Below are 11,844 nucleotides of genomic sequence, written 5' to 3'. Positions count from 1 at the left end.
CCTTGGGTCTGGGTGAGGCCACGTGCCCCTTAGTCCGGGTGAAGCCGTGCCCCTGGGTCCGGCCGAGACCAAACCAGAGGGAGTCGGACCTCCGTTACCACCATTTGTCCACCATCCAGAGCTGAGGGGTCAGTGCTGACATGTACACATAAGGAACTGGTGGACATTGAAATTGGGTCTCAAAAGAACTGTTGGTCCAGAAAGAAACTCACTACAGACTGATTCATTTGCCTGTCAGCATAACTATTATTGCTCGTCTCACATTCAGTTCTTATAAGTATATATCTAGTGACATATGATCTCGCTCATCTAGGGGAAATGATGAACAACATAGACTGAGGAACAAGAACAGAACCAGAAACAAGGAGGCATCGATCGGACTATCGGGCCTCAGAGGAAGGATAGGGGAGGTTGGGAGGAGGGGGGAGAGATCAACCAAAGGACTTGTGTGCATGCATATGAGCCTATCCAACGGTTAAGTTCAACAGGGTGTTGGGGCATTCGTGGGGAGGGGTGTGGGATGGGAATGGGGGGATGAGGACAAATATGTGACACCTTAATCAATAAAGAAATTTAAAAAAAAAAATAAGATGAAGATGTGATGATACTTTATCCCTAAATATTTCAGCATGCATCTTCTAAGAATAAGTATACTCTCCTGTATATAATATCATTATCACATCTAAAATTTTATATTAATTCAATAATATCTCATTTACAATCCATACCTAAATTTCCCCAATGGCCCCCCAAAATAGATTTTATAGATTTTTTTTTTTCAATTCAGGATCCAAACAAAGTTTCCATGTGCATATCGTTTTTATGTCTCTTTAATCTCTTAACCGGAAATATCCCCCCTGCCTTTGATTTTGTTTTTTTGGATACTGACTTTTTAAAAAGAATTCAGACTGGTTATCTTATAGAATTTTCTGTAACTGATTTGACTGATTGTCTCTTCATGTTTTGATACAGGTATAACATATTTAACAACTATACCACCTAGGTGATGTAATATACTTCTTATTGCATCACATTAAGAATTAGCACATAATGTCTGATCCATGTAGAAGGTAAGTCTGATCATTTGATTGAGATAGGAACACCAAATCTCTCCACTGAGAAAGAAATGAAAAGGGAGCCCACTGTATGGGAATAGTTGGCACTGTTGGCAATGCAACATCTGATAAAGGTTTAATATCCAAAATATATAAGGAACTCATACAACTTAACAAAAGACAAACAATCCAATTGAAAAATGGGCAAAGGATCTAAATAAATACTTCTCCAAAGCGGACAAACAGATGGCCAACAGACATATGAAAAAATGCTCAGAGTCACTGATCATCAGAAAGATGCAAATTAAAACAATACCACCTCACACCTGTCAGAATGGCTACCATCAGCAAATCAACAAATGACAAGTGCTGGTGAGGATGTGGAGAAAAGGGAACCCTAGTGCACTGCTGTTGGGAATGCAGACTGGTGCGGCCATTATGGAAAACAGTATTGGGGTTTCCTCAAAAAAATAAATATGGAAGCACCGTTTGACCCAGTGATCCCATTTCTAGGAATATATCCTAAGAAATCCAAAACACCAATCAGAAATAATGTATGCACCCCTATGTTCATATGTGGTGAAGGCCTGGAGCGGGAGATGGAGGTCGGTTAGAAGAGATCAATTGGGGTGTGGGACATATGTAATTCTTTCAACAATAAAGATTTATTTTTACAATAAAGATTTTTTTAAAAACTGACACCACAATTAGAAGGGGCACCATGGCACTTTCAGAATGGAGCATATTAGGAACAAGACCCAGCGCACAACTCAGGCATGAGTTTGCCCGCATCCAATGAGACGTGTACTTCTGCAGTGGCACCCTGTCAGATTTGTAACCAGGAAACTGGCTTCCTGGCCTCTCTCTCCCTATACAGAACTTTCCCTAAGTAAAACTTGCTTTGGATCTCACTCTACTCGTTCTTAAATTCTTTCCTGTGCTAGTCAAGAGCCAGGGCAGGGCCAGCCCCCAAGATGGAACCCATTTGGTGACTCCTGTATGAAGGTGTAATATACTTATCATTGAACTTCCAGAAGGAATGGAGAGAGAGAGGTCACCCTCAAGTTTCCCTCAGCTCAGTGGGACTTGAGGGAGATCTGACAAAGTTCCAATGCCCCATGAGAGAGCTAGAGAAGCAGCTGAGAAATGAGGTCACATGACCCCAAAGCAGAAGCCATGGGATTGGCAGCCAAAACCATGAGAGAAATAGAGGATGCCGCAGAGTCCTTAGAGCACCCCATACCTGAAACCCTGATCCTGCCCAGAGAACAGCCTGCAGATTTTAGGGGCAAAGGACGCACTGAGAGGAGAGGCTGCTACCCAAAGGGGCAAGAGGCCTCTCAGGAAAGGCTGTGGTGTGCAGGCCGCAGGCTGCGCCTCTGATGCAACGCTGTTACCCAAGCTTCCTGCCCTGACTGGATGCCAGGAAAGGGGAAGAAGGGAAAAGGGGGAACTCCAGATAGGATTGCCAGAGTTAGCAAATAAAAATACAAGGTGCCCAGTTAAATTTGAGTTTTAGATAAACAATAAATCATGATTTTTATATAAGTGTGTGTCAAATGTCTCATTTTTAAAACAAATTTTAAAAAGTGTTTCAGGCCCTAACCAATTTGGCTCAGTGGATAGAGCGTCGGCCTGCAGACTGAAAGGTCCCAGGTTCGATTCTGGTCAAGGGCATGTACCTTGCTTGCGGGCATATCCCCAGTGGGGGGTGTACAGGAGGCAGCTGATTGATGTTTCTCTCTCAATGTTTCTAACTCTCTATCCTTCTCCCTTCATCTCTGTAAAAAAATCAATAATATATATATTTTTTTAAAAAACAGTGTTTCAGTTTTATCTGAAATTCAATTTAACTGGGCACCTGTATTTTACCTGGCAGCCCTAGTCCAAAGACTGAGTAATGTGTTGAGCCTGAGTTAGCGTGCAAATGACTGGAGTACTTTCCATAGGCAAGATTAAGTCTTATAGTGTGTCCCACCCCCCTCCCAACTCCACAGTCTTCATGAACCAGAATATGGTTGCTGACTACGCGGTGGCATTGTAAGGTAACGCAGTCTCTTCTCAGGCCCACTCTGCATAAAACACCCTACAGCATCCATTTCTACTCTACAGCAGTTGCTTCATGCTGTTATAGGATGTCCTTCTCCCAGGTTCCAGGAGAAACGGAGAATGTTCCGCCATGGATATGTATTGGAATACTATTAAGTTAGGGATAATTCACATCTTGATGATGTCTAGTTATCGTATCCCTGACCAAGGAATATTTCCATTGGTCTTTGAGTAGTGTTTTAAATTATACCCTACAGCAAACAACTTCTTAGATTGACATAATTTATGTATGTTTTCTCAGATCCAGAAAACCAACAATATTTTACAACCTTGAAAAACTTGAGAAACAGACTGGCTGTCTTCCCTAAAATCGTCTAATCATAATAACTTCCATCGATTGAGTGCCTTTTATGTGGCCATTTAACTCATCAAACAGTCTTGAAAGGTAGTTTTTTAACATTAATATTTTAAAGATGCAAAAATTGAGGCTCACGGAAGCAACGTAAGGTGAGTAAGGTCAAACAGCTTGTACTTGGAAGAGCTGTTTCTGCCACCCCCTCCTTGAGACCTGGTCAATGCTAACAGCTTCCAGCAGAGGGAGGAATAGTTCTACTGAAACCAGACCAAGAGCTTGAGTGTGAGAAAGTTCCTCATTCCCTGCGTTTGCTAATCTCAGAAGCCAGAAGTCAGAATTTGTCTGAACCCTTTTGAGTCCCAAATAACAGAACTGAAACTAATCAGTTTCACCTCCAGGTGGGAGGGTTGGGCTAAGAGTGAAGTGTGACTTTAAGAACATAGGGAGGGTACAACCCAAAATGACAAGCAGCCTCTACAGCTAGAAGTTTAAGATGTCAAGGAATATAATACTCCAATTAATAAAATTTCTATCCCTCTCTGCCCCTCAATCCTAATCTGGCCACCCAATATTTTTCTTTACTTGAACCTCCAAAGGCACAATTTAAAACATATGGATTTAATTTTGCACTTTTTGTCCAATTATTCTGTGCAGGTGTTTTTCTGTAGGGGTATTATTTCTTTTCCACAGATTCATTCTTTAACTCTTCATCCCAGGGTCTCCACTGATTCTGCAGTTCTATGATGCTGGGCTGTGAGTGTGAGTATATTTACTGAAGTAACGGATGTGAGTTCTGAGTTTGTTGGTTTCAAGAACTTAGAAATAGACATTTATGGTTTGACAGTCTTGAGGTGTAAAGAAATTTCTCACCCTTTCGCTAACATTGTGAATAAATTCTTCTTCCCTATATGAAAAGACTATGAAAGGAATTCACCTAGGGGTGAAAAAACTTCTAGAATTATGTTTTTATTCTTTCCCTTGAAACTCATTTAGGCAGAAAATTGAACAAGGGAAGGGGCCTTGGGGAGCTGAGCAAGGTAATCAAAATTCACATGCAAGACTCCATTTCATTTAAAAATAAGCTGCTCACATTTAAGTGTTGAAATCTGTCTCCTGGATTATATATACTTTATTGTGTATACAATATCCACATCTCAAAATGAAAGTAAAATATGCCTAAGTATGATATATAGTTTTATCTCAATATGACTTCGTTTTTTATTTTACTGTCATGACCCTGCCTAAGCACAGTATATTTGTGATGCAAGTCACCACTCAGGATCAAGGTTCATAGATAACTAGAGGCCCAGGGCACGAATTCCTGCATGGGTGGAGTCCCTTGGCCTGGCCAGCAATCGGGGTCTATCAGGGCCGTCTCGCCCAATCCTGATTGGGACCAGCCAGCCAGAGGGAGGGACTGTGGGAGGTTGGCCAGCCACGGGAGGTTGGCTGTGGGTGCACACTGACCACCAGGGGGCAGCTCCTGCATTGAGCATCTGCCCTCTGGTGGTCAGTGTGCATCATAGCTACTGTCCAGTCGTAACTGTTGCTTAGGCTTATATATATTTATATATATAGACTAGTGGCCTGGTGCACAAAATTTGTGCACATTAAAAGGGAGTTAATTAGAGGAAATATTTTAATATGGCTATTTGCCCTTTCTCTATAATAAAAATGTCAGAGATGAAAGAAAATTAGTAAAATGTATATGAAAATCTCCCTCCTGTCAGAGTCTGGGGCACACTGCAGGACCCAGAGTCAAGTCCCCGCCCACCTGTGTGCGCCTCGAAATCATGCGAGACCCAGACCCAACTGGCCCCACCCCATCAAGCCCCACAGGGCGGGGGGGGGCATGGCCTCAGGTCCCCCAGCCCCGGTGCGAGGGTGTGAGGGTGTGACGACCATTTGCATATTAGCTCTTTATTATATAGGATAATAGCTACCCTAATGTGAATGATTATTAGATGGTATCCTTCCATTTCTGCAGCTGCTCCTTGTTAACTATGTGGGCAATTTATCTGTGCCTCAGATTTTCAACTGTAAAATGAAGATTACAGAAGTATGTACTTCATGGAACTGTTATGAGAATTAACAGTTATCCCCCTCTCCCCATCCCTTTACCCTTGGATTGAGACCTGAGATACTCCACCATTCAGAGATGAAGAGGAAGAAGAAGAGCCAGCCAAAGAGACTGAGAAATGAAGTAGAGGGGAAACTAGAAAGTAAGCGAGATGACTAAGGAGGCAGGAGGGACCTACCAATGGCACCTGACTTCTGGGACCATTGTTTTTAACAATGTGGATGGAAGGTATTTATGTGTTTAATAAATTGACAGGTACAATGTATTGCATTTCTAAATCTAATTGAAAATATGCTTCTCGGGAGTTGAGAAAAGGCCTGAGAACTTTTAGAATGCACAGCATGGAATTTTTTACTTATTTGTGGCATTTCCTGAAATGATCCTACATGACCTGGACTCCACTGCTGCTTTGGTCTTACCTGCAGGCCCCTTCGCTCCCCCACCTCCCGCTCATACTTTGCTTTTACCGCACTGGCATCCTTCACGTTCCTCAAGCCCACCCCACCTCGGCCCTCTGCACTTGTTTTCTCTGTCTGGATGATTTCCCCCCAGATATCAGCATGGCTCACCTTCTTCCTTTAACCTAATGTCACCTCATTGGAGAGGACTGCCCTGACTTCCTTCGCTAATAGAGCATCACTAGCCTCGACTCTTTATTCCTGTTATCTGACTTTTCATGTAATAATTATCACCACATTATAATGTCTATTTAAAAAGAATATAAACTCTCCGAAACCGGTTTGGCTCAGTGAATAGAGCGTCGGCCTGCAGACTGAAGGGTCCTGGGTTCGATTCCGGTCAAGGGCATGTACCTTGGTTGTGGGCACATCCCCAGTGGGGGTTGTGCAAGAGGCAGCTGATCGATGTTTCTCTATCATCGATGTTTCTAACTCTCTATCCCTCTCTCTTCCACTCTGTAAAAAATCAATAAAATATATATTGTTTTAAAAAAAGAATATAAACTCAACAAGGTCAGTAGCAAAAACAGTGCCTGGCTGACATGTAGTGATTAATCAATAAATATTTTGAATAAATAAAAATAAATAAATAAATAAATAAATAAATAAATAAATAAATAAATAAAATGAAAAACAAATGGCCAAGACATTTCCATGGTAACTAGATACCTCATAATTATTAATCTCCCAAGAAGGGTAAAAAACTCCATCTTTGATTAAGGGACATAGTTTTAGAATCTACAGGCAAATGTCTGCAAACAGCCCCCCTACACACACACACACACACACACACACACACACACACACACACTTACACACACTTTTATGTAACTAAACAAGAAAGGCTACCTGAGAGCATTTGCTTCAAAACTCTAGTGTAGATTTTATTTCTAAAAACCCTCTAGTGACAACTGTTTCTGAAGTTTCTGACTTCATGTGAATAAATTAAAAAATACATGCTGTATAAGATTCCTACAATAATATCAATGTCTATATATTACTTTAATTTTTCTTCTATTTAAAATAATAATTTGTTTTTTAATTAATTTATTAAGGAGACACTGGTTAAAAAAATATCAAGACTCCTTCCATCATCATTTATCCTCCCTTTACCCTCTTCTGCCTCCCCTACCTCCCCTTCCCTCTGGTAATCACCATGTTGTTGTCTGTGTCTATGAGTTTGGTGTGTGTGTGTGGGGGGGAAGGGGGCGGGTTGCTTAATCCCTTCACCTTTTTTTCACCCAACCCCCAACCCCCTCCCCTCTGATAAATGTCAGTCTATTCTCTTTCTTTTTGCATCTGTTTCTAGTTTGTTTGTTTTGCTTATTAGATTCCACATGTAAGTGAAATCATATGGTATTTGTCTTTCTTAGACTGACTTAATTCATTTCTAATAATACTCTCCAGGTCTATCTATACTGTCACAAAAGATAAGATTTTTTTTTTATGGCCAAGTAAGTGTTCCATATGTAACTGTACCATAGATTTTTTATTCACTCATCTACTGATGGACACTTGGACTGCTTCCAAATCTTGGCTATTGTAAATAATGCTACAGTGAGTATAGGGGTGCATATATTCTTTTGAATCAGTGTTTCGGGTTTCTTCAGACAAATTCCCAGAAGTGGAATAGCTGGCTCATAAGACAGTTCCATTTTTAATTTTTTGAGTAAAGTCCATCCTGTTTTCCACAGTGGCTGCGCCAGTCTGCATTTCCACCAGCAGTGTCTAAGTTAACTCTTTAATAAACTATATTTACTACATTTTGAGTCCTCACTTTTTAACTAACCCTTTCATTGATTTTAGAAATTTCAACTTTAAAAAAACCTTCAGGCTTTGAAAGAGAAAGTATGCAAAGCATTCAACCAATTAGCATTTGTAGCTAACATTCGGGTGTCCAGATGGAGCAGAAAAGATAACGAACTAGACGCCTTTACGTGCGTGCGCCATATGCGCAGACACCATGGACTATGCAACCCTGGTACCTTGGCTGCAGTATGACACTGAAGCACATGAAACAAGCCAAATAAGGGAACAGTTACATCTTTGCTGACTCATTTGACAAAGACAAGAAATTCATAGACAAATGCAAATAAGAGTGAATGCAGGGGGAATCGACTGGGGAAGATTTTCCCGTTTCTGATGCCCCGAAGAAGCATCCACATAGGGAGAGAACACTGAGAACAGATGCATGAATGCAGAAGGGTGGCCACATGAATGTGTATAACATGTACAGGTAACAGGATAGTGTTAACCACTTGCATGTGCCTGTTCTTTTGCCTTCCTGAGAATAAGAACTTGACCTTGTCCTTGATCTGCACAGGAAGAATAGGGTAGAATTAGAATTGCCACTGCATTATAATAGAGGCCATAAGGGCTTACTTTTGTTTTATTTTCTCAGCCTGGCTGAACAGAGACAATCAATAAGTAGCCATTGAAAGACTGAATGAGTAAAACAAGGAGAAAAACTTTCCATTGTTAGGAAGCAGGGAAAGGCCTTTCTATACCTAGTTGCAGATTACCCCAAAACAAAAAGAAAAAAGAGAAACAGCAATATAAAGTGCATTTTCAATATGACTAAGGAGATGTGTAATTGAAACACAGTCTGAAAACAGAAAGTCGATGGAAGAATGAGAAATGATTTAGCAGAGGAAGAGGAAGGTCAATTATAGTACATGCAGGGAGAGATACCAGAAAGAATCATTGTGGAAACCCAGAATGGTCAGGAATTGAAGGAGCAGTGCCTTAAAAAAGACACATATAGACTTCCAGGTCAAAAATACATTTTACTCAGAGTTTTGAAGGCATTGATCTATTCATTGATGTTTCTATATCTCTCTCCCTCTCCCTTCCTCTCTGAAATAAATAAATAAATAAATAAATAAATAAATAAATAAATAAATAAAGCTTCCATTTTTATTTATTTTTCTGTCATAAGCTCTTAAAGTCTAAGTCAAATCCAAGCTTGGCATTTTTTCAGCCTTCACCCCACTGCTTTATTTGTGATAAAACTTCATGTTGGTGTTCTGCCTATATGTTGCAGTTTGATTCTCCATCAACTCCAGTGTCATGACTGCAGTGCTTCACCAATGGGACATAAGAGAGACTAAATAGAAGTTAAGAGAATGAGGACTTACCAATCAACCTTCTTTAAAATTAAAAGCACTATGAACTATATGAACCTCCTTAATCATGTGCCTTGTCCTACCCAGAAAGTGGCTTTTACAAGAATTGTCTAAAACTTTGGAATATGCCCCATGGACACTGGATCATTAACAGTTTATAATATTTGCTGGGCTATCTCACCAGGAGAACAGCATTAACAGGCAAAGTGCAGAACTTCCAGAAGTCAACAAACAGAGCCAGCCTTCTGGGTAGATGAAGCAGGCTGCTGCAGAGGTAGCATATATTTGTTGCTTCTGGAAAGGTCTTTCCCCATCAAAGGGAAAATTATTTTTTATAGTGAGAGGTGAGTTCACCTCCGTGTTCCTTGAGATGAAAGTCACAACTGATCTTTTTTTCTCTCTTGATATGCATTTTGCCATCTTCTCCCTAGAAACCCATGTTTCATATTCTTGATAGCTGAATTTTCTATTATATTTCAGAGAATGGCCAGGACAGGAAATTGAAACATCATGGGGCATGTTATAAACTTGTGAGCACTAGAGTAAGCAGATCCAGGAATAATTGGTACTAGAAAAAGCCCATTTGGGGAGATGCCACTTGAAAATGGGATGATGATTTTATTGCAAATGTTTTTTAAACTTTTTTTTGGGTTGGGAAATTATCTTGAAATGTTAAATTACATGGTAAGAGAGAATAAAGGTTGCTAATCAACTAATCTTAAAACAGGGAGATTATACTGGATTATTCCGGTGGGACAAATGCAATCACCAGGGTACTAAAATGGGTAAGAGGGAGGCAGAAGAGTCAGAACCAGAGAGATATCATCACTTGGCCAATGTTGGCTTTGAAAATGGAAGGAGAGTCCAAGCCAAAGAACCTGGGAAACCTCTAGTAGCTCAAAAAGGCAAGACAAAACCCAACCTGGGTTTTCCCCTACAGCCCCTAGAAAGGAACACAGCCCTGCCAACACCTGGATTTTAGCCCGGGGAGACCCATTTTTGAATGTTTATTATCTATAATAATAAAAGTGTAATATGCTACATAGACCGGACAGCCGAACGACCTTCTGGACAAAGCCGGGGCTGTGAAGGCCGAGGTAAGCCCCCACGACTGCAAGGGCCAAGCCCCTTGCACAAATTTCGTGCATTGGGCCTCTAGTAAGATAATAAACGTGTGCTCTTTTAAGCCACTAAATTTGTGATAATTTATTACAACAGCAATAGGAAACTAACAATACATTTTTATTGAAAGACAATATACAATTATATTCAAAAGCACACTAATCTTAAGTGTACAGATGAACAATTTTATCTTCCCCATATTAATACACAATTCCCAGATCAAGTTATAGAACATTCCAGCATCTTATGAGATTTCCTCCTGCAGTTTCCCAGGTGATATAGCATACCCCCAAAAGTATTCAATGTTCTGACTTTTATAAACTTCAGTTTTGCCTGATCTTAAACCTCCTGTAAAAGAAATCATACATTATATTCTTTGGAGACTGGTTTCTTTTATGCAACATGATATCTATGAGATAAATCAATGCAGGGTAATAATTTGAAATATTATTACAAGTACTTTTTATTCCTGGCAATTTTTATTACTCCCTTAGCCTCTTCAGAGGGGTGAGCAGAGCTAAGCCACAAAAAAGGGAAACAATATTCAGCTTTTAGTTCCAAACTAGGATTTTGATGTCCATTTTAGAGATAATAGTTATGCAAGCCAATGTTTTCATTAGTAAATGCCACGTTTTATTGGGAGAATAAAGGATTGTAATGTTCAATTGAGCCAAAGCTACAGGACTAGAGTTCATATGAAAGCTAACTAGACACTAGGGAGATATAAGGGTGGAATCTGTAAGAACCTTTTCTGAAATACAGGAAAGGCTCTTTTTAAAATCCATATGGACCAAATACCTCTGTTCTTAAGTAGTAAATCATGGTGGAATAGGAGGACTTGGCCATTTCTCCTCAATGGGGGAACAGGCAATCTTTGCTCTGGAGCTTCCCATGATGTGGATTGAGCCATTGTCCTACTTGCACCACAATGTGAGGTGCTCCCTGCCTAATCCTCCCACTTTTATCTTTCATACGTATTGCCCCCAATAACTCCCTTACATTTCTAATTCTGATTCAAGTTACTGACTCCACTTCTTGTGGGCTGGTCCCAAGACACAAGAAATTCAACTTATAGTTTAGTGGGAACTTTGCAGTGTCCTCTAGCAAGAATGTTCTCCCTGGGAATAAAGACCTCTAATTTAACAGAGTCCAGAATTGCAAAGACCAATACCCACAAATCACCCCATGGGTCATTGGGCATGGCGGTAAGTAAGGCTACGCCTGCTTTCACCCTTGGGTCTCAGACACGGTGTCATATAGAAGTCTCTGATTTGGTTGACATCCTGCATCCCAGATGTTGGTTCCCCTCTTTGCAGAGTATTGCCTCTGAACTGCCACTTCTGCTGTGCTTTCAACAGGCCATTCCAATGTCCTACCACTCCAGCAGCTTCTGGATGTGACAGTGTGTCATATGACTAATGGATCACATGGTCCTGGGCCCATTCCTTACAACCCTCATTGTGAAGTGGGTCCCCTGGTTGCATGCTATGTTGTATAGGACCCAGTACCTCAATTCAGGCGCTCTGTAAACTTTCAGATAGTGATGCTGGCTGTGGGCTCCATGGACAGAAAAGGGAAATCCAGGCCCATAATTGATGTC

This window comes from Eptesicus fuscus, chromosome 16 (assembly GCF_027574615.1).
Source record: "Eptesicus fuscus isolate TK198812 chromosome 16, DD_ASM_mEF_20220401, whole genome shotgun sequence".
NCBI classification, from domain to species: domain Eukaryota; kingdom Metazoa; phylum Chordata; class Mammalia; order Chiroptera; family Vespertilionidae; genus Eptesicus; species Eptesicus fuscus.
Note: the sequence above shows the minus strand (reverse complement) of the source record.